General features: G+C 37.9%; 3 pseudogenes across 1 annotated transcript; 1 reads left to right on the forward strand and 2 right to left on the reverse strand.

The window, feature by feature from the left end:
* Positions 1 to 6,499: 6,499 nt before the first annotated feature.
* On the reverse strand, positions 6,500 to 9,737 carry LOC104759834 (F-box/LRR-repeat protein At1g48400-like; annotated as a pseudogene).
* Positions 9,738 to 9,918: 181 nt separating this feature from the next.
* LOC104759835 (putative F-box/LRR-repeat protein At3g18150 pseudogene) lies at positions 9,919 to 11,488 on the forward strand (annotated as a pseudogene).
* Positions 11,489 to 16,874: 5,386 nt separating this feature from the next.
* LOC147924675 (thioredoxin M-type, chloroplastic pseudogene) lies at positions 16,875 to 17,771 on the reverse strand (annotated as a pseudogene). Its single transcript, XR_015586980.1, has 2 exons — positions 17,745 to 17,771; positions 16,875 to 17,217 (listed from the first exon to the last, which is right to left on the reverse strand). The product of XR_015586980.1 is annotated as a thioredoxin M-type, chloroplastic pseudogene (transcript).
* Positions 17,772 to 24,981: the final 7,210 nt, after the last annotated feature.

Raw genomic sequence — 24,981 nt, forward strand, 5'->3', positions numbered from 1 at the left:
ATCATTCTCAATTTTTTTTTTTTTTTTTTGGTGTATGGTGATATGGGCTTGGATCTCGTAAGTCTCTATCATTGTATGTTGGCTCTTCATGAATGCTGTTTTCCTCTTTTATGTGCTTTATGTCCACTCTACGCCAAATGAAAATATGGTTTTGATTGGTTATATTATTTTTATTTGACTATAATTTGTATCCAGTTATACATCGTCATCTCTAACCAAATTAACAAAGAGACTTATCATTTGTTTGTAGTATTTTTGTTGATTTGATAGATCGAGATGATGACACTGTTTAATACAAATTATAGTCAACAAAAAATGTAATCAATCAAAATTACGTTTCATCCCCCTACCGAATTATTTAAGACATATAACGGAGATTAGACGCATCGAAGGAAAAAAACAGCAGTCAACAAGAGCCAACATGTTACTAAAGAAAAATGATCAATTATCACCATAAAAAGAAGAATCATTACAAGAAAACAACAATCTTACTTTCGACGAAGAGCGAAGGTAGTCGTTGAGCGATGAGATCTGTGAAGATATCTCACTTTTACCAAAGAACATTATCGAGATTTGTTGGTGTGTGTACGGAAAGAACGTTTTCGAATGGAGGGTGAAAGATTATAATTTCCTCTTTGACAAATACGTTGCCACAAAATATTTTATTAAATTGCATGCATATACGATAATTTACTAGCGGGTTTTTTTAGATACTACATATTTTTTTTTTTCATCTGACACATTATCGTCCAAGAATTCTCCATCCTCAGACAAAACATCCTCCATGTCAACTTCAGGTGAGTCTGTTCCTGTTGGTTGGCTACCAGTGTCGGGATTTGCATGCGTCTTGTCCCAGATGCTCCTCCTGTACGACCTCAGTTTGATCTTATCTTTTTTTTTTTTTTTGAAAATAATATTAAATTATATTCAAAAAAAAAAATTACAGTGTTACAACTAGTGCATCGTTTATTTTGAGCTTAAAAACTGAACTAAAAACTAGAAAACAACATTAGCTGAAAATCAAATACGAGACTGAAATCAAAGTTGGAAACCCTCATCATATCATCGATCCCCCAAGCGACCAATGGCTAAAAGCTGGTCTCGGATTTGTCGCTCCACCCAACCTATCAAAAGATCAGCAGACTTCGGTGCATCTCCATGTCTTCGCCCATTTCGCTCTCTCCAAATCGTATATACCACCACTTGAAAAACATATCGAAAAAGAAAACCCTCAACCCAGGGCAGGTGAGACTGAGAGATATGAGCTATTAACGAAACCCAATCCGTTGTGTAGCTAGCCTTGAATAAACCTTTTGCCAGTGCAGGCCAAACAGCCGAGACAAAAGCACAGGAAAAGAAAAGATGGTCCCGAGTTTCCAGAGCAGAGTTGCAGAAACCACAAGTCCCCACAGCCCCATTATTCCATAACACCATTCTAGCCCCAGTTGAAAGTCGATCCTGAGCCGCCAACCACACACAAAAGGAATATTTGGGAGTACAATGAGTAAACCAAACTCCCTTGTGCCACGAAACCAAACTACCTGCAGTACGTATATGGTTCCATGTACCCTTTGTTGAGAACCTTGCCCGAAAAACATCATTCCTCCCTCGCCAGAGTGTTCTATCCGCAGCCTCCACTCTGGCATCCCGTTGAGCAAACAGAGCTTGTTCCAGTTCATTCAGCTGGTTCCCACGATGTCGACGCCTTCGCCGAAGGGTCCACGCTTCAGCCAAAGAACATTGTTTACTAATCCCCATATCAATAACCCCGCGCTCACCAACCAAATCCATGAGACAACCCATATCCGACCATCTATAAAACCAGAATGAAGTTGTTTCACCATTTCCCACTTCCACTCTGCAAAAATCAGCAGCCACACTCCTAAGCCTGAGGAGCTTTTTCCAAACCCAAGAACCTACACTCGTAGTATCCTGCACTGACCAAAAAGATCCCTGTTTCAACAGGTTTGAATAAACCCACTGAACCCACAAAGAGTTACCCTTCGAAACAACACGCCAAATCAACTTCAGAGAACTAACCACATTGGCTTCATTAAGTGATCTCAACCCTAGCCCCCCCACCCCCTCTGCTTTGGGTTTGCAAACCACGTCCCACGAGACTTTTGCCTTTTTAGGATTCATATCTGGTCCCGACCAGAGGAAAGCCGCACACATCAAATCAATGGCATCCAAACAATATTGAGGAAGGCAGAAAGCACCAAGCCAAAAATTGCACACACTCCAGATAACAGAGGAAATCAAATTGAAACGGCCTACACAGGATAAGTGTCGTGCTATCCACGAACCAATACGCTTCCGTATTTGCTCCAGCAAGGGAGAACAATCTGCATAAGTAAGTTGCTTTGTGACCAATGGCAACCCTAAATATCTAACCGGCAAGTGTCCCACGACAAACGGTAAAATCTCCCTCAAAGGGTCGACGTTCCCAGCCAAATAAATTGAAGACTTCTCCATACTGATCCTTAGCCCTGATATCTTAGCAAACTCCTCAAAAACATCAACAATCCCATTTATTGAACGTCATTTTCCATCAGTAAGCACCATAAGATCATCCGCAAAACTCAAATGAGTTAGGCCAAGATGCTGACATCGCGGATGATAACCAAATAAGCGATCCCCCGCAGCCTTGTCCAACATCTTCGATAGGACATCCATACAAACAACAAACAAATACGGTGAAAGAGAGCAACCTTGACGAAGCCCTCTCGAACTACAAAAAAATCCAGCCAGCTCCCCATTCACTTGAATCGAAAAAGAAGCTGTAGAAAGGCAGAGCATTAACCAATGAATAAATAATGGCGGGAATTGCATCGCAGAGAGAGCTTTAGAAAGAAACGTCCACTGAACCGAATCAAACGCTTTTGAGATATCAATCTTAATCGCACACCTACTGGAGATGGTATCCTTATGGTAATCCTTAACTAATTCAGTGGCTAATAACATATTTTCAATCAACAAACGATCCTGAACAAAAGCTGACTGGTTACTTGATATGAACTTTGGGAGTATGCGCTTCAGTCTATTGGCTAAAACTTTGGATATCACCTTATACAGCACATTACAACAGGATATAGGCCTATAATCCTTCATCTGCCTTGCGTCCAAGTTTTTGGGGATGAGTGCAAGAATGGTGGCATTGACACCTTTAGGGAGAAAACCCTTCGCAAAAAAAGACTGAACTGCCAATACAAACTCCCTTCCTACTAACGGCCATGTAGCCTTATAGAACTCTGCAGTGTATCCGTCTGGGCGAGGAGACTTATCACTCGGCATGGAAAACAAAGCCTTCTTAATTTCCTCACCCGACACTTCCTTTACAAGAGCTTGGCAGTCGGCCATTGAACAACGGTACCACAGCAAACTCTCCAAACCTTCCACTGTTGGACCTTCAAAATCACTCGGAATGGCCTGTAAAAAATCCTTGAAATGCCTTTCAGCCTCCACTTTAATATCCTCTCCCGTCACCACCACACGACCATCATGACACTCTATTTCACGGATACTGTTTTGCATTTCTCTCACTTTAGCCGCCTTGTGAAATGTTTTATTATTTCTGTCCCCCACCTGAAGCCAATGTAACTTCGACCTCTGTTTTAGATATTTTTCCTCCAGTCCTGCTAAGAAATCCCATCTTCTATATGCCTCATGCTCCTCTGCCATGGCTTGTGGTGAAGGATGTTGCAGATTGGCTTGCTGCTTGTGACATAAAGTTTGAAATGCTTCCTTTGTCTTGCGAACCAAATTCCCCATTCTCTGTTTCGCCAGACTCCTCAATCGAGGTTTAAGTGCTTTCAACTTCTTAGAAAAGCGAAAAAGAGTGGAAGTTGATAAAAACAGAGGCTCTGTTTCCTGCCAATAGTCACTCACCAGAGGCAAGAACTCCTCCATTTCAGTCAAAACATTTACAAACTTAAAAGGTCGCCGCTTAACTTGAGGAATAGCTTCACACTGAACCATTAATCGGCTATAGAGGTGGTCGGAGCAACCCCCTGCAGCAAAAACAGTATAGCTCTGCGAGAATATACTATCCCAAACTGCATTAACCATCACCCTATCCAATTTCTTAAGTATCAAGTCATCATCCCGCTTGTTACACCACATATACAAGGGGCCGTGAGCAGTTAAATCAACCAACGAACAGGAATTAACCACAGCCTGAAAATCCCTCATTCCCACTGTAGTCAACGGACTATCATCTACCCTGGAATGTTCTACCATGTCCAAAGTTTTGTTAAAATCACCTAACAGAACCCACGGCCTATTACGAAATAAGGGAGAATCATGATGGTCCCGAATCTCCTGCCAGAACACTCTTCTGTCTTCCACTGTATGTAATCCATACACGAAAGTGCAGAAATATTCCTCCTGATTTTCCAACTTCACCGAACACGTTATGACCTGATCACTTTTATAAACAGGATCAACCCTCACACTGTCCCTCCAGAGCACCCAAATACGCCCTCTACTACTATGCTCATAATTCGTCAACATTGACCAGTTTGGGAACAACTTCTTCCCCAACCGCAAAGCTTTCTCCTCTTTAACTCTAGTCTCTAACAAACAACCAAACTGAAAATTACTCCTCTCCACCCACTCTGTGATCACGGAATGCTTAGACGTCTTATTTAACCCACGAAGATTCCATAAGAACCCAGACATTAATGGTTTGATGAAGGCTTCCTCCCCTGATTTCTAGGTGGGTCCCTAGTCACAAGTGCAGGAAGATTAGAAGCAGTTTTCTGAGCCGTTTTGGTGTGTCGAGGCAAATAAGTTCGCAAAGGGAGCTCCTCTGTCGAACTCTGTGATTTAGCAGCAGTACTCCGTGAACGTACCGTGACCAGTGGGGTCCCCAGATCCACAGAACCTCCAACTGCAGGTTGAGCAGGTCTCATCTACATCCGTCCCCAAAGCTGCAAAAGAATTTTTTAACAGCGACTCACCATCAGACACCACAACGTCTTTTACTTTGCTTGGACTCATCCGAGTTGACTTTGGCGTAATCCAAACCTCCTGCTCTTTCTCTACCACTACCTTGTCAACCCCCTCGACCACAGGATTAACCACCAGACCCTCCTTGTCTTTCTGTACCGAAACCTCAGCAGGTGATGTTTCTTGCGAATCCTCCATCACACCACTTTCCTGATCCCCCTCTTTAGCGACACGTGAATCGGTAGTCAGAACAAGTGCACCAACATTTTCTGATTGCTGAATCGTAGCCACATCCCCCTTTCCCACGGACATACATGCATCACTGAGGTGACCCCATTTTTTACAACATCCACACTTCAGTGGAAGCCAGGGGTAACTATATGTAATGACAGAGTCCAACTCACCCTCCTTCTCTCCCATGAACACATACTCCACCGGTAAATCCTTTGTCAGATCCGCTTCAATCATAACTTTAGCTTCCTCAAAACTAACACAATTCTCAGTTGTAGAGTGCAAATGAAGTGGTTTTCCCACTGCACTCGCCAAAAACTCCACACCCTTGTCCGTGAACAGATTCGGTGGGATATTATTGATCTTTACCCACAAGGGGACCGACTTCAACGCTGGCTGAGCCTCCTCTACAAAGGGCGTCCACTTTGATACGATCATAGGTATGTCCATAAGATTCCACATCTCCCGGTTGAGCACCCACAGCCTCATACCCTCATGCCTAATCCGAAACTTGACCGCATAGTCATTAACAGCAAAAACATCAATCAGCGAAGACCGATCCCCAAGATGCCAGATCTTGTTCACTATCATGTGGATCTTACCCACATGAGGAGCTTTCAAGTTGAGAAACTTCCCTATCACAAAATCCTCCCATAGCGGTTTAGCACCCGCGAAGACCTCCTTAGGCACGATAACCTTCTCCTTACCCTCCACCTCCACAACTTCGAACTTTTGTCGAGTAAACACACGCTTCTGAGCAACTTGAAGGAATGAACGCTTAGCCGTCGCAACAGGAACCGACGAAGAAACATCCCGAGACTCCCACTGATTTTGACTACCTCCCGAACTACCATCTCCTGACACCTCCCTCGAGACCCCCTTCTCCGTAACCACCTTCTCTACTGCAACCCCATCAACAATCTCCGGCATAACCGCCCCAGGGTCACCCTGAGAAGCCGCCGACGGCAGCATTCTTGGCCAGAAAGCAAAAAACCCTAATCACCTTTTTATCGCCTTTCCTTTTTTTTAAAAATCGCCTTGTATTAATAAAAACCCAGTTTGATCTTATCATGGACTTCATAATTAAATCTTGTATTAGCATATCTATGTAATAGTTTCTATGTACATTTAACGATGTCATATATATGTGTTACATGTGACTTACTACGTACGAAAGGGTGTGAGTAAGAGACGTAACTTGTCGGATAAAATACAATCGTTAGCAATAGTTAAGTAGAGTAGTTACATTATGTTGTTATTTGTTAACATCTATGTAAGTGTGTAATGTTGCCGAATATAATAGAGAAAAATTTTCCAGTTATAACCAACTTTAATGATAATCATTATCATCTTAAGTTACTTTCACATTGCCTTCTAACATGAGAAATATAAGGAAAGTAAATCAGATGAACTGGATGTTGCACTTTGTTGGTAGAGCCAGCAGATTAGCTTGCAAGATGTTGTCGTTGTTCGCGTCAAAACTAACTTTCACAGTTTGAAGACATTCCAACTTGCCCAATAAATGTCTCATCTGTTTCAGCTCTTGAAAAGAACCTCCATACCCTGAAATCTCTAGCACCTTCACTTGACATATACATAAACAACATGTTGTCTCTTCCTTCTTCTTCTTCTTTACAATCTTTCTCTTCCTAGCATGCTTCTTAGAGCTGCAAGCACAAGCATCTCCACATCTTTTTGTTACTCTGTGCACAAGACCCTGAAACCAGAGCAATTTGACATGTATAATGATGGGCAACACTAATAACAAAAATAATCTAAATAAGGAAATTGATAAATACCTTGAGGACTAATGTGTGTAGATTTGAACAATTCTTGAGTAAAAGTGGAATTACTTGCCAATCATTTTCCTTGTTACTCTCAATAGATAAATTAAGGAGATTCTTGAACAACGGCATGGATTTACAGCGGAAATGAAACGCCTGATTTATATATATGATCACAGCCAAAACCATATATAAGTGAGAGACTTGGCTAGCTAGCTTTTTTATATACAATGGATTATCATTCTCCACAGTACAAAAATACAATCAATAGACGAGAGGAAAAGTAGTAGCAAAGACTAACGGACAAGTGAAGGTTTGTAATGTTGGTTATACCCGCAACTACATTTGTAACATCACCAAACATAGCACCATCATAAACATCATGAAGAAGATCATCATCATCATCAGAAGTATCATAATCTTTAGTTGACCCTATAATCTGAGATTCAGCCTGGCTTCGACAAGCGAATCCAAATCAACAAACTCATACTTTCTGAAGACATAACTAAAATAGTTAAGGTAGACAAGACTTGGTGCTTCAAAACAAGCTTCTTCGTGATACTCATTATACTTTGGACATTCGGTAAAAACCACAAAACCGAGAAGTATGGATCTCTCAAATCATTTCTTACGGTAGTAAACCAGATTTTGCTTGCAATTAAAGGATTCTCTCTGTTTTTCTCTAAACAAATTAAGTATCACTCTTGTTTTCTCAAAGCAGCTTAACTTAAGTATCAAATGGGGACTCACCTAAATCAACATTCAACAACAAATCCATGGTAGGAGCATTGCACAGTAAGCTCACTCTTCATATTATGTATTTTCAGATCATAAGCACTATCAAGAAGTACAACGCATACGGCATACATATTAAAAAATCTCAGAAACAGAGTTAACTCCAATGATATATATATATATATATATATATGTATATAAGCACAAATTCATGTTAAGTTACTTTCACAGTTTCACTCTGCTACATCAAAACGAGGGAAGAAAAGGTCAGCTGAACAGGATGTTGCACTTTGATGAAAGTCTAGGGAGAGTCAGCAGATTAGCTTGCAAGAACTCACTTTTGTCCGCAACAAGACCAACTTTCACAGTTTGAAGACATTCCAACTTGCCCAAGAAATGTCTCATCTGTTTCAGCTCTTGAAAAGAGCCTCCATACTCTGAAACCTCTAGTAACTTCACATGACATGTCCATAAACAGGACAATTTCTCAACCTCCTTCTCTACAACCCTCCCCTTCTTGATGTTCTTCCTCTGACGCTTCTTAGGGATGCAAACACATGCATCTCCACATTTGTTTGTTACTCTATGTACAAGACCCTGAAACCAGACCAACCAAGGGCGGACCTACGTTCACATGAACGGGGTCAGATGACCCCCCACAAAATATAAAAATAAAAAATGTTACTATGTATTCGTTGTTGGTTTTGGTAGAGTTGGTTGACATTCACGTAATTGACCGCTGTATTGTGAGTTCAAATCTATGTCGAAGCAATGATAAATTTCTTTTTTTCCTGTTTTGTTTATGTTATATAGGCTACCCACCACTTTTCTTATTGATTTTTATATAATTTTGTTACTGTTTTAGTTAAAAGTTTCTGGTAGACCTTTTATATGTGTATTTTCAGTTACTTCGTAATATTTACCATATAGTTTTCATCAAAAGAAAAAAATTAACTATATAGTATGACTCCCTAAAAAAAAATTTCTAGATCCGCTATTGAGACCAACATGAATGGGCAACACAAACAACAGAATCTCAATAAGGAAAACTGATAATCTCAATGGGTTGTGATGTTGCTTATACCCGCAACTAGTTGTGTAACATCGCCAAATATAGCCTCCTCTGGTTCATCATCAACATAATTGTAACCATAATCCCATAACTTGAGACTCAGCCTGGCTTCGACAAGCGAATCCAAATGAACAAACTGATAATCATCGTAGACATAGCTAGAATAGTCAAGGTACACTAGACTCGGTGCTTCCAAGTAAGACAGATCGTGATGCTCGTGAGAGTCCGGAAGATTAACCAAAACCACAAGTGGCTTGATGGATGCATTTTTCACGAATGAACCGCAACATGGCGGATATTCATGAACAGCATCACGTATGAATAACTCTTCCAAAGCAGGGCAGCCATGAAGAATCCGATAATGGTTGTCAAAATCAATCCCGTAATCAGTTAAGAGAGAAAGTGATCTGAGGGAAGGGAGAAACACATGCTCAGCTTCAAGACAACACATTCACCTGACAGTGTGAGCTTAACCAGTGTCTTGCTCGTGAACTACTCTGTCTCTATACGGAGGACATATGTATCAGTATGCAAGTGTAGTTCCAATAGACCACGTTCCATAGCAGTCCAAATCCAACGGCGGTATGTATCGTCGCAGTCATTTCTAGGTACATGACACAGAGTGAACCTCTTCATGGGAGGAGAATTGCTAAACAGAGCCAGTGCCTTCTCTACGAAATCAGAGAAGCGATGTGAACCACTTAAAGCTTCTTCTTCGTTTGGATAAACCATCGATTCATCAAAAGAAAGGCTGTCTACTAGACCCAGAAGATTCCTCCACCTCTTGGACAGAACCGATGTGGAAGCAGCCTCTTTTGTCGGAAGCAAAGACAGGATTTTGCCAAGTATCTCATCTGGTAAATTACTTAACGAATCTCTAGCAGAATCCATAGCCATAAATTAGGGTTTCAATGGTACCTACCAAAACCCCAAACTCGATTAGGGTAAAAATGGATTCAAAGACGATCCTTTGAATCGAAGGAGAGAGAGAGAAAAGACTAGGAAGATCGAAAAGCTTTGGGCCATGTTTGATTAGGTTTAGGTCCTAATATAATATACTATTTATGGGCCTTGGAAGAGTGAGACTCACGTTTTACTATAAACATACAAACCCTACGAAAATCACAAATTGATAGTAAATTAAAGATGGCAGGGGGCAGCTTCCTCATCGCCGCTTTAAGAGCCCGTCGTAGACACCGTAAAGTTTATCGTCGTCGCCGGAAAATTAAAAGAGGAGTAGACTCAATCAGCTCTTTACCGGAGGTGATCCTCCAACATATACTCTCCTTTATTCCCACCAAATTAGCCATCCAAACTTCCCTTTTATCAAAACGATGGAGGCATGTTTGGTGCGATATACCTTCTCTTTCCTTGGATGAGGATTACGTGACAACTAGGAATGCTACTTGGATCAACAAAACCCTAAGTCTTTACAAAGGTGCCAAGATAATAAATTTTCAACTCAAATTCAAAACCACCCTGGCGCAGGATATTACTCCCCACATCAACAGGTGGATCGAGTTCGCCATCTCTCGCAACGTGGAGAACCTGTGTCTGTATTTCGGGACACCTTGTTCCTTTCCTGATTTTTTCAACGTCAACTTCTCCTCTGTCAAGCAACTCAGACTAGTTATGTTCAACATTTCTGATATCATGACTCCCGTGTCTTGGACATCCCTGACGAAGTTGTGCTTGAGTGGTTGTAGTCTCTTTGATGAATCCATGGCTAAGATTCTATCTGGTTGTCCACTTCTAGAAAGCTTAACATTGTGGGCATGCGATAGACTGAGTTTTCTTGATCTCAGCAAATTATTGCGTCTGAGAAGACTAGAGACAGCGTACAACATATGGTTTACGGAGCAAGCACAGATTGTGGCACCACAAATCCATTATCTCATATTGATTAACCGTCAGTTATCATCTACCATTGTTGATGCGTCGTCTTTAACTGAAGCTAAACTCGACATTTACTTTCTCCTACTGATGCCGACCTTCAAGGATGATATTATTCAAGACATGGCGCTAAAGATGCTAGAGAAGGTGAAGAATGTAGAGAAGCTTACTCTCGGGGGAAACTTTCTTCATGTATGTATATTATATTGGCATCATTAGTTCTTTCATTATATATTATCACTATTTCTATATATGTGCATCTCGGTATATATTAATTCACTTTATATATTTGTTTGCTTTGTTGATAGTATTTATCTCTTGCCGAGGTTCGTGGTGTTCCTTTTCCCATGTTGAAGGTGAAATATTTGACTCTTGATACAGCAATCTTTCGGTATGTTATTCCTGGTATAGAAAGAGTGTTACAAAACTCTCCTGATTTAAAGAAGCTAACAGTACGTGCAAGGGATTACAACACCATTCCGGTACGTATTTACCATTAACCTCTTTTATTAATTTTCATTGGCCTCCCTTCTAACTATATATCTAAGAACCATTTTTGCATTTTTCATCTGTTGAGCAGGAGTATCATCTTGACAACTACTTGAAGCAACGAGGCTTGAATCCGGATCAATGCTGGAGATCAAAAGATGGGGTCGATTGGAAAAATTCCTCTTGGGATGTAAATTCAAAGCATATGGTTTCACTCGTGGAACTCGTGCTTAAAAACACCAAGTCATTAGACAAGATAATCCTTCTTAAGTTCAAATACCTGTTTCCACCACTCTTTCACAACAACAATAATGTCTCCATTGTGCAAGGATGAGTGGTGAATTGTAGGGTTTACTCTTTATTCTTATTGAACCTTTTTTCTATATTGGGTCTTGGTGAACGATCATTATTAAATGAACTAGGTACTGAGCCTCCGCGATATCGCGGGGGAACTCAATTAATAAAATATTTATAACAAAATTTCTATTAATATTTATTAAGTTATTTAATAATAAATTCAAAAAATACAATTTTAAAATGTACTTCTTATATATTAATTGAGAAATATTTTTTAAAAATAACTTTATTGTTACATGTGATTAACAGAAATTTTATGTTGACGTGTCGTAAACTTTTAAGTCCATTTAATTAGTGGATTACACTAGAATATTTACAGATTTTGCTATTAGTGTAATTTACATATATCTCACTCAATTATATTAAGAAAAAATTACAATTAAAATATGTAAATAAGGGATACAAATTTTTACAATTAAATAATGATTAATGCTATAAACATATGATAGATGGTTGCATTTTTTAAATAATATTTAAAATACTTAAATCCAAATATTTTGTTTGGTTCTGCTTTATTTTTTATTTCAGATATATATAATTATTAGTTGTCTGCAATTATACATTTGAACATATTATATCCTTATGTTTATTCTCACATAATTATATAGGTAAATATGTTTATATATGTAAATGTTAATATACTGGTATATGATATCTCCATATAAAGTGTTAATTTGAAAGAAATGTAAAATTATTTATTTTCTAAATTTCATATGAAAGACCCGTGATTCAACATCAGGTCTAGTATTTCGTGACGAATCACCAATCTAAATTTTTCCCGCTTCTATCTAATACATACGAACGTGAATGTATAAGGTACATGTAATATTCTCTCATTGATATAAATTCTCTTTGTCCTTTTTCAGTTAAAGTACTTTTATACCATATGTCTCCAAAAAATCCAATTTCACCTTATAGAAATAATAATGGATATTGAAAATTCAAATAAAGTCGATGTCTACTCCAAATTCATTGTAAACTTCCAGATTTCAGTTGTAAAATTATGTCTCTCTCCCATTGTGGAATGGAACTAAAGCAGCGCTATTTCATTCGTCGAAGGAAACTCATACCTAGGCCTGGGCAAATAAACCGAACCCGAGGAACCGAACCGACCCTGACCTGCAAAAACCCTACCCGACTCCGACCCGCTTCTGTATAAATAACCACTCGGTTTTCGTTTCCAAATACCTACGGGTATCGGGTATTACCCGAACCGAACCCGAAAAACCGACGATATCTGTTTGAACCCGAGAACATATTTATACATACATGATATCACATATATTGCCATATTTCCGTTTCCGTTTGCCTCATAGGAGTTGTTTAACTCATTACATGGTGGAGGTGTTGATGTGCACTGAGCAATGGATGAAATAAGATATGAAGATTAATGAAAAAGATTGCCTTGCAAACTCACAGATCCTTGCTGATATTGAACTATTTGATAGTCTTCAGAAATGTAAGTAATTCGATTATATTGAACTATTAAGTCTGTTTTTTCTTTCAGTTGTAACGGTTTTCTAAGAGTTTCAAAATGAAAACAACTAGAATTCAGAGACTCATAAGGAGACATTATACTTGGTGGTAAGTTCAGCTCTTACATATTTTTGTTCTTTCAAATGAGGTTCAGTTTTTAAAATGTTTGGTTTGGTGTAGCAGGTCATGATCTATGGATAATGTGTTAAAGACTGACATGCTCGGATGATTCCTCTTTCTTTCTTTCTTTCTTTCATTTGCGAGACATGCTTTTCTTTGTTTGGATGTTTAAGTTTCATTTGCTTTGTTGGGATGTTTAAGATTTTAAGACATGCTTTTCTTTGTTGGGATGCTTATTTTGCGAGACATGGTATGTGTTTGAATTGTTTTGCGAGACATGGTATGCTCAGTTTTATTTGTTTAAGATTTCATGTTATGCAGTTTCATTTGTTTTTTGGGTTATTCGGGTTTTCTGGGTACATTTCAGGTTTTTGTGGGTACTTTGGATATGTTCGAGTAGATACTATCCATAACCGAATATATTTTGGATACATTACAGGTTTCTTAAAGTCAATACCCAAATAACCCGAACCCGAGAGGAACCGAACCTGACCCCGACCCGAAATTATATGAACACCTGTGCGGATCCGATATTCGTAAACTCGAAAAACCCGAACCCGAATTACCCGAACCTAACCCCGACCCGAACATCCAAATGCCCAGGCCTACTCATACCTATCCATTGCTTTTCTAAATACTTTTGCTTGAACATTAAATTCATCAACAATCTGAATTAACAATAATACTGTTTGTTCATCAAGCTTATAAGTTCCATCTCAATTCATGACTGCAATTCGATTTTTTTATCTCATTTGTTGTATCAAATATATACATTTGAGAGAATTTAGGCTTCTCCCCTTCACCTGGCAATAAGGATCCTATTCGATGATAATTTTTTCCATGTATCTTAAAACAATACAATCCATATTTATTTTGCACCGAATAATCAAATTTTGCACCCATAGAAGTGAAAACAAGAATAGAGTTATAAGCTCGTATATTTCAAAGAAACAATGGATCACTAAGAAGTTTCTTTTTAATACCTATGGACAATTATACAAGACATTTTTGCAAAAAATTAAAATAATAGACGTTTAGTAACTGGATCATATTCGGAACTTTCGTATAACCAAACCCAAGCATTACATTATCCACATTGCATTAAAATATTTTCTGGAATTTTTTTAGATGGTCGACCTTTTTTCCTAATTAAAAAATATATAAACTAATTATGTATTATATCGTGGGACTCAATAGTATAGCGATGAATTATTATATTTATATTTTTACATCCGTTTTTTACTTGTTGGAATGTTTACATTTGATATTGTATGAACTTGACAATCTGCAAATCGTTAAAAGTAATTAATTTTGTTACAAAAATTTTTAACTGTTCAAAAATAGTATATGAAAAACAATAACTACTACTGATTGTTTAGAACTACTTCGCACTTCCATTTTATAATCCATATTAATTTTTTTTTATCTGGTACAAACAATAATTTATCATATTGTCAGTCGAAAGCTTATCAAAGAAAATAACATAACACATTGTAAAAAATAAATTCTTGCTAACTTAATGACTAAAATATAAGTATATAACAAGTTTCGATCGGCCGGCTAAATATGTAAATGTCTTGCACAACTAAATTAATGGTTACAAATTTAAATATACCCAGGATAATTAATTGTTAGTCAATTCCCTTGAATTACTTTAAAATTTCTTAAAAGTAATTTAAAAATAGTATTCTATTAGTAATCCACTAAAATAGTATTCTATTAATAACGCAAAAGTAATTTTAGTTAAATTTACCTTTTTGATTACAAACTATTGATTCCAAAGGTTCGATGCTATTAACAGCTAACTAGGATAGTATCCGCGCTACGCCGCGGGTTGTTTTTAATTTATTTTATTTTGTCATTTTTGAATTCATAATTTATTTTATGTTGTTTGAAATCAGATAGAGAAGGTGTTTTTTTGTCTAACTAAAGTATATTTTTACATTCTAATATATTGTGAGACAATTGTATAATCTATAGAAAGTATAATTATCATTTGGTAAAAAAAAGGGTAATTATAATTTCTCACGTTTAGGATTATTGTATGCAAGGTTGACTGTTATCTTGATTTCTAATAAATTGTTCTTTTATCTACTATAATTGAAATTTATTCTGTATTTTTTGAATAAAAAGAGATGTAAAACATAGTTTATAAAAGAGTAGCGAATAATACATTCATTAAAATGCAGCAAAATCAGAACATTAAAAAAAAGTACTTCATTTTGAACATGAGTTTCACCATTTTGCCTCAACGCTATTTTTAAAATCAGAAAAGAGAAGAAAGAGTAAATAGTTCAGTTAATGTACTCAGCTCCATATAGTTCTACTTCCAGATTGCATTGTTCAAAAGTTACAATAACAAAGGATCAAAGACAACAAAATGGAGCTTTGAAACAGATAAATTATGTCCAAATCACATCAACTTTCCAGATACTGTTCTCCACTTTCACCTGCAGTTTAAAAGAATGAAAACTCAGGTCCAGTTCACACCAAGAAAACCAAACATGACGTATGCGATGGATGCTTCATATACAAGGAAATCTACCGCTTCATTGACTACATGCACTATGTTAATTTGAATTACATTTTATGTTTTATTTATTTTATTCGGAATTTTCAATTCTAAGACCACATTATGTAGCTACAAGTTCTTATTTCTTTTTCTTTTGGCAAGCAGCTACAAGTTCTTTTATTTTATCCTAAAATAATTTCAAACTTTCATAAAAAAAAAAAAAGATTGTATTGGTTTTATTGAATTTGCAGAAGCAAAGACATGAGTACAGCTACATTCGACTTAGCTTTATCACCACAGCTCATACAACCTATGCACAAATCACTGCTAAAAAGTAATCATAACTTGAAAGCACTATCTAAACCCACAAAAGCACTACCTAAAAAAGCAATCAAGTTTGTAATCAGAAGGGGAGTTAAATTAATACCCCTAAGCGAGAATTGGTTGGCCGTTGCTAAACACAAATATCAACCGTACGTTAAAAAATATGGTTGATGAAGTTGGACAACTCATGTAATAATCAAATGAATCATCAGCAGCCCAAGTTTTCCCGAGCGTCGTCATGACCACACCGGCCATGCTGACAAATACAGCAACTACTTTCGAGAGGTTACCATGATTTTATTTTGAAAATCCCATAAAAAAAATCTCCACTGTATTTTGAAAAAACGTACCTGCTACTTCTTTAGGTAACAACTATAGTTTAGCGCAGACCATTGTGTATCCAACTCCTTGGAACCCAGCCAACAATATTAATGTAGGACCCGAGTTAGAAAAGTGTAGCCCATATACTTCTCCTCCAGCCATCAATTTCCCTAGCTCATCATGTGAAATATGCAAAATCTGAAAAAAAAAACAAGCATCCAAGAATCAGAAGAAGTGAAGTGAGACCAAATATTATCAATACCAACTTCTTAGAGCAACTAACATAAACCAAAGAATTCAGAGTGTCCTATAACTTCCATTAGGATCACTGAATTTAGAAGAACAGTTTAAAAAAGAAACGAAAAAAAACCGCACTTGTCTCTCCTTCAAAGCTGTGGGGAAAACCTTTCCATGTATACTGATTCTTGGCTCTCCTTGTTAAAACCTAAAATTAGACAAACTCGTCACTAAGCAAACATAATAGGAGACTTGAAAAAAACGCAAAAAAAAAAGTGGTGAAACAAATCTCACCCGAACACGCTCCAGAAGATAAACAATATTATAGATTCGTGGTCGCCGTCTCTCTCTCTTGACTCTTGAAACAAAACACAATCCAATATCCAGTGACCACTATCTTCATTACAAGAATTTGTCGATGCTCGTTGCTAATGTGGTTTTAGACACTGCACCGATGATAGTATCCTTCTTCACACCCTTGACAAAGATCACGATGGTCGGGATGCTCCTAACACCATACTGGCTAGGGGTTGTAGGAGACTCATCAGTGTTAAGTTTGTAGAACTTCAACTTCCTTGCGTACTGTCCTGCGAGTTCGTTGACAATGGGATCAATCATTTTGCAGGGTCCACACCATGGTGCCCAAAAGTCCACAAACAAAGGCTCATCAGCCTTGAGAACAAGAGACTCCCATGTTGAATCGTTGACCACTGGAACTGCATCGATCATACAGGCAAAAAAACCAACATTAAAGGTCACTATGGGTTTAGAATAATAAACAAAAGTTTATGCATAGAGAGGAAGAGAAAGATAAAGCCACATGAGAAAATTTGCAATCAAAGAGCTACTGCTAAAGCTAACATGAGAAAACTTGCTACTGCTATATGCGCTAAGCATGAAACAGAAGTCGCTCTTTCATTACCCCAAAAACAAAACAAAAATACAATCCACAATTCCACATTACTTGCAATAATCACTGAGTGTGATAATCCAAATACAACAAACAACCATCTGAGTTTCATACATATGGCCACAAGAAGAAGAGGCAATTCGAAAGAAACACTTTTCTAACTTCTTCCAAGTTCAATACTTTTTCGAATTTCACAAGAGACCCACTAATGTTGAACAGTAAACTCGGTCACAGAGACTAAGAGAGACTCATCAAAAACACGAATCTCCCAATAAGATAAGAAATTCGTAGAGCAAAAGGAGAGATAACAAGAGAAGAGAGGAGAGAACATACTCCCAGTAGCAGTTTCCTGAGCTTCACTGTTACAGAAGAAGATATTTGAAGATATTTTGCAGAGCCCACACGACTCTCACGTGTGAAGTTATGTGGTTCAAACTCGTGACACGTGGTTGGCTGGACGCAGAAGGCCGTTGGAGATTCTTTTCTTATATGGGCAATTGTTAGCTCTTTTCTTTTTATCGAATAAGCTTGTAAACTCAAATCCTCAAATTGATACTCTGGTTCGTTGGGTTTCTCTCGTCTCGAGAGCCGGTAAGGTGATCCTCCATGTTTTTATGAACATCGAGTGGTTACGTTAATGGAAATTTAAGTGTTGATCGTTAAGTGTTGATCGTTTCATTGTTGTGTGGTTTAATTGTATTAAAGGTATCAGAGCTCAATCAATTCTCGGAATGGGTGTAGAAACTAGATCTCAGGTGGGGGAAACACGAAATCAAGGAGGTGCGATGGTAGATCCATTGGAGTCAAGGATGACGCGACTGGAGAATTTAGTGGCGGATCAAAGCGAACAGATGAAGAAACAACTGATGGAGCAGAGTCAACAGATGAAGAATCATATCGCAGAAATGTTCGAAGCTTTGAGCCGTACCACAGCTAATCGCGGTAAGGAAGTTATGAAAGAAGCAGATCTAGAAGCAACAGAGTGTGATCGGAGTGGAGTGAGCAAAGAACGAAGTGATCCACGGTCATCTTCATCTCGTGAGGTCCGATCGAATCATTTGGATCCTCCTAAGGTCATCAGATCTGAACCTGTGCGATCAGAATCTTCTCACCACTACGGTAATCTCACTCGATTGGGAAGGATTGATTTCCCAAGGTTTGATGGTAATCAAATCAAGGAGTGGTTGTTTAAGGTTGAAGAATTTTTCGGTGTTGATTACACTCCTAGAGAAATGAGGGTTAAGATGGCTGCTATACATTTTGATGGACACGCAGCAACTTGGCATTTTTCATTTGTTCAGTCTGGGATAGGATTGGAAGTATTGTATGATTGGGATGAGTATGTGAAGTTACTCAAGGAGAGGTTTGAAGACGAGTGTGACGATCCGATGGCTGAACTCAAAGCGTTGCAAGAGACGGATGGAATTGTTGATTATCACCAAAGATTTGATCTAATCAAAACAAGGGTGAATCTCTCTGAAGACTATTTGGTTAGCTTGTATTTGGCAGGGTTGCGTTTAGATACTCAAATGCATGTCAAGATGTTTGAACCACGAACTATTCGTCAATGTCTACGCTTGGGAAGATTGTATGAACGAGCTCATCCAAGGAAGCAGAATAATCAGATGAGTGTGAACTCTAAACCTAATAATACCTTCCAAGGGAGTCGTGGAAGTGTACAGAGAGATGGTGGGCACCAGTTGACCAAAAATGTGACTAAGACGGCTGAGCAGACACCTAAGAAGTTTTTGTCTAAGGAAGAAATGAGTGATCGAAGGGCTAAAGGATTATGTTATTGGTGTGATGAAAAATTTACACCTGAGCATTACCAACAGAATCATAAGAAAACTCAGTTGTACTCCATGGAACTTGATGAGGAAGTTGTGAAGGAGTTGGTGAGGTTGGAAGAGGAAGACGATGAAGAGAATATGCCTCAAGTATCTGTTAATGCTGTTTCGGGCATATCAGACCACAAGACTATGAGGGTTAAAGGATTGTTTGGGAAAAAGCCAATTTATGCATTGTTAGATTCTGGATCGACACATAATTTTGTAGATCCTAAGGTTGCTGCTAAACTTGGTTGTGACGTGAAAATTTCGGGGTTGCGTCGTGTGGCAGTGGCTGATGGTTGGAAGTTAGCAGTGCAAGGAAGGGTTGATGGTTTCGAATGGAGGTTCATGTCGACTTTTTTCCAGTCTGATGTCATGTTAATTCCACTACAAGGTTGCGACATGGTATTGGGGGTTCAATGGTTGGAGACTTTAGGGCCTATTACATGGGACTTCAAGGAGTTGGAGATGGAATTCTTCTGGAAGAAGAGGAGAGTGATGTTGCATGGTATCAAAAATGGGTCTGTAAGAGATGTCAAGGCACAGAAACTTAAGAAGGTAGATGAGGAAGAAGTACAAGTTTCTATGATCTGTGTAAAAGACAGTGACACTAAGGATGAGGTGGAAGGTTTGATGTTAAGTGCTTTAACTGAAGTTTCAGAAGCTTGTCCTTTGGTTGATGTAGTGGTACATGAGTTTCCTGACGTCTTTGCAGAGCCTACCGAGTTACCACCATTTAGAAAGAACCACGATCATAAGATTTTGCTAGTGGAAGGTGCGAACCCGGTGAATCAAAGAGCCTATCGATATGCGACACATCAAAAGAATGAGATTGATAAAATAGTTGAAGAAATGTTGACTGGTGGAACTATTCAACCTAGTTCTAGTCCTTTTGCTTCACCTGTGGTTTTGGTGAAAAAGAAAGATGGAAGTTGGAGGTTATGTGTTGATTACAGGGAGTTAAACGGTATCACGGTCAAGGATAGATTTCCGATACCATTGATTGAAGACTTGTTGGATGAATTGGGAGGTTCGATTGTGTTTTCTAAACTTGATCTTCATGCTGGTTATCATCAAGTGAGAATGCATGAAGAGGATGTATCAAAGACGGCTTTTAAAACGCATGGAGGCCATTATGAATATCTGGTTATGCCATTTGGGTTAACCAATGCACCTGCGACATTTCAAAGTCTGATGAATTCAGTGTTCAAGGCATTTCTCAGAAAATTTGTTTTGGTGTTCTTTGATGATATTCTCATCTACAGCAGCAATATTCATGAGCATGTTCAGCATTTACGTATGGTATTTGAGGTTATGCGCAAGGAGAAGTTATTTGCGAAGTTGAGTAAGTGTGCATTTGCTGAGGATCGGGTTGAGTACTTGGGACATTTCATCAGTGCAGAGGGGGTCTCTACGGATCCGGCTAAGGTGCGAGCTGTCGCAGAGTGGCTTAAACCGAGTACACTTAAACAACTCCGGGGATTCTTAGGCTTGGCAGGTTATTATAGAAGGTTTATAAAAAGTTTTGGAATCATTGCTGGTCCTTTACATGCATTAACCAAGACTGATGCGTTTGTATGGAATGGAGAAGCTCATGATGCGTTTGACAGTTTGAAAGAGGCACTCAGTTTGGCTCCTGTGTTGGCATTACCAATATTCACCAAGGTGTTTATGGTGGAAACTGATGCTTGTGGACAAGGAATTGGTGCTGTCCTCATGCAAGAAGGTCACCCGATTTCTTATATCAGTCGACAGTTGAAAGGAAAACAATTACATTTGTCTATCTATGAAAAGGAACTGTTAGCTGTGATCTTTGCTGTTCAGAAATAGCGTCATTACCTTCTATCTGCTCATTTCATCATCAAAACGGATCAACGCAGTTTGAAATATTTGCTCGAACAGCGCCTTAACACACCTATTCAGCAGCAATGGCTGCCAAAATTGTTAGAGTTTGATTATGAAATTCAATACAAAAAGGGTAAAGAGAATATAGTGGCTGACGCTCTGTCACGAGTGGAAGGGTCTGAAGTGTTGCATATGGCTCTGTCGGTGGTTGAGTGTGATCTTCTGAAAGAAATTCAGGGAGCTTATGCCTTAGATGCAGAGATTCAGGCCATCATTAGTATTTTGGAGGCTAACCCGAATGGTAAGAAACACTTCTCTTGGATGCAGGGTATTTTGAGGCGTAAGAGTAAAATTGTTGTGCCTAAGGATGTGAAGATTTGTGATACAATTTTGGAATGGCTTCATTGCTCGGGGGTTGGTGGTCATTCTGGTCGAGATGTGACTTATCAACGAATCAAAGGAGTTTTCTATTGGAAGGGAATGGCGAATGATATTCAAACTTATATCAGGGGTTGTCATGTTTGTCAGCAATGTAAGTCTGATAATGCAGCTTCACCAGGTCTCTTACAACCTTTACCAATTCCTGAATCTCTCTGGAGTGATGTTTCAATGGATTTCATAGAGGGACTTCCCTTATCTGCGAACATGTCAGTGATCATGGTAGTGGTGGATCGATTAAGCAAAGCAGCTCATTTCATTGCTCTCTCACACCCTTACAGTGCACTGACAGTTGCTCAAGCATATCTGGATAATGTTTTTAAGCTTCATGGGTGTCCTAATTCTATTGTCAGTGATAGGGATGCTGTTTTTACCAGTGAGTTCTGGAAAGAGTTCTTTGCTTTACAGGGTGTGGCTCTGAAAATGTCCACTGCTTATCACCCTCAGAGTGATGGGCAGACTGAGGTTGTTAACAGATGTTTGGAGAACTATTTGAGGTGTATGTGCCATGCTCAACCCAACATGTGGTGCAAATGGTTGGCATTAGCAGAGTATTGGTATAACACAAATTACCACACGTCTACGCGTATGACTCCCTATGAGGCTGTTTATGGTCAGGCACCGCCTGTGCATTTACCTTATTTGTCCGGTGAAACGAAGGTGGCAGTAGTGGCTAGGTCCTTGCAGGAGAGGGAGAACATGATGAAGTTATTGCAATTTCACCTCATGCGTGCTCAGCATAGGATGAAACAGAATGCGGATCAACATCGAACGGAGAGGGATTTTGACATTGGTGAGTATGTGTATTTGAAACTTCAACCATATCGCCAAAATTCAGTGGTGGTACGGATGAATCATAAGCTGGCACCTAAATATTATGGTCCTTATAAGATCATCGATCGTTGTGGAGAAGCCGCATACAAATTGGAGCTTCCGGCGGGTACCAAGATCCATCCTGTCTTTCATGTTTCTCAACTGAAGGTTCTGGTTGGTAATGTTCCAATTGCTACTCAGTTACCTACGGTGATGCCTGATCTCTTTGAGAAGGAGCCAGAGTTGATCTTGGAGCGTAAGATGGTTAACAGGCAGGGTCGTGCTGCTACCAAGGTGTTGGTTAAGTGGTGTGATCAACCGGTTGAGGAAGCTACTTGGGAATTCTTATTTGACTTGAAGAAGAAGTTCCCTGCTTTTGAAGCTTAAAGACCCTTGTGGACAAGGCTCTGCAAAGGAGGGAGATTTGTTACAGAAGAAGATATTTGAAGATATTTTGCAGAGCCCACATGTGCGACTCTCACGTGTGAAGTTATGTGGTTCAAGCTCGTGACACGTGGTTGGCTGGACGGAGAAGGCCGTTGGAGATTCTTTTCTTATATGGGCAATTGTTAGCTCTTTTCTTTTTATCGAATAATCTTGTAAACTCAAATCCTCAAATTGATACTCTGGTTCGTCGGGTTTCTCTCGTCTCGAGAGCCGGCAAGGTGATCCTCCATGTTTTTATGAACATCGAGTGGTTACGTTAATGGAAATTTAAGTGTTGATCGTTAAGTGTTGATCGTTTCATTGTTGTGTGGTTTAATTGTATTATTCACAGATAACACCACCACCACCACCTCGTCGTCGTTGGTAATTATGGTAGAGAAGAAGAAGAAATCCACCACACCCGATCGAACAACGATGGGGCTAACATCAGCGTCGGATCTGCTCAGATTGGTAGAGAGAGCCGTGGGATGAACAGCACAGTCGGTCGAAGGTTAAAAGGCACCGAAGAAGAAGATTGATATGACGGCGAGCATGGGTACGACAACGAAAGAAAAGAAATCGAGCAATTGCCCTCGTTTTCGATTTGCTTTGTCCACTTAGGAGTCAAAAAGCTGACCTGTATTAATTGTTATAATTTGTTAGGTCGTTGATTTTTACTTTGGTGTGAACATATGCTTTAATACAAGCTGAGATGTCCAGCTCTGAAAAGAAACATTGTGTTTTTATTGTATTGATCTTAAATCATTTGAAGTTATGTTGAAAGATTCTTCTCTAATACATTTATCAGGAAAATTGTATGCTTCAGTAATAAAATGTTTAGTCATTTTTTATTTTATTTTTTAATATAAATGACAGTTTTAAATCGCTAATCTATTTATAATTAATAAAAAAATGAACAGTTGTATTTAACCAACGTGACTATTTAATGTCAGTTAAATTAATGCAGTGACCGAAATCGAACATTTATCATAAACCATATAGTTTTAATAAAAAAACTATGTACGCTGTGGTGTTAACAAATTAAAATTATATATACATATATATGTACGCTATAATTAATTCATAAGAACATGCACGCTATGATTATAAACTACATTTTAACATTATATAAGTACTAGCATTTGAGCCGCGCTAAGCGCGGAAATTTGATGAGGTTGTTTTTATTTTGGTTGTTTTGTTAGTTTGTTATTTTGTTTATTTTTTTATTTTTTTTTCATGTGATTATGTTGTTCGTATATTGTTCTTTGTTTTTTTGTTATTTTTTGGGTATTTTTTTTCTTTCAATTTTGTATTATGTTGTATATTTTAGAAATTTAAAATATATTTAAATCATGATGATCTTTTTTTGTATTCATAAAATATAGAATTAGAAGTTAAGTTTTGTATAGTTATTGTTTATTTTCTTACTTTAGTCGTTAGTTCTGGTTTATTAATATTCTATTATTAATATTATACTATTATGATTCATTCTAATTAGATTAGGTTTTAGTTATATTTACTTTGATTTATGTCTTTTTTTCTTTCTGTTATACGAAAAGGTTATACCAAATTTCTGGTCGGCTCGACTACACCCGGTATAATTCTAACATTTTCTATTTCTAGAATTAATTATTTTTCATTATTTTTCTTTTACAATCATGTGACCGTGTGTATTAACATTTTGACAAAAATAACCTAAAGTATGTGGTACCATATATTTGTGTATAATTTTTTTCGTTTTGCAACTAATATTTTAGAATTTGTAAATATTAATTTTCCCTGGGTTTGGTCTAAATACTTTTGAAAATTATATACCTCATGTAAGTTATTTGTAGTATGTTTAAGTTTAACTTGTAATGAATTGTAATACCAGTATTATAAATTAATTTTATTTTTAGAAAGTATATTAGTTTCATTTTTCCCACTTCTGTAGTTCTCTCTATTTCATTTATTTATTTTTACACCATATCAAGTTTTTTTGTATAAAATTTTACGTTACTATTGTTACAAAAATTTTGCCAGCCAATATCTTTGAATTATAATTGTTACACTTGTTAGATCATGATTATTATATGCATAATAAATTGTTAAATCTCTCTGAGCTTTCAGACAATATCTTTGAATTACATATCTTTCAGCGTAAACTCAATTACTATCTTCTTACATCTCTGTGAACTTCTTTTGTATTGTCAATCTCTTCGAAATGTGTTACCAACACT

This window comes from Camelina sativa, chromosome 17 (assembly GCF_030686135.1).
Source record: "Camelina sativa cultivar CO46 ecotype springtype chromosome 17, ASM3068613v1".
Taxonomy (NCBI): domain Eukaryota; kingdom Viridiplantae; phylum Streptophyta; class Magnoliopsida; order Brassicales; family Brassicaceae; genus Camelina; species Camelina sativa.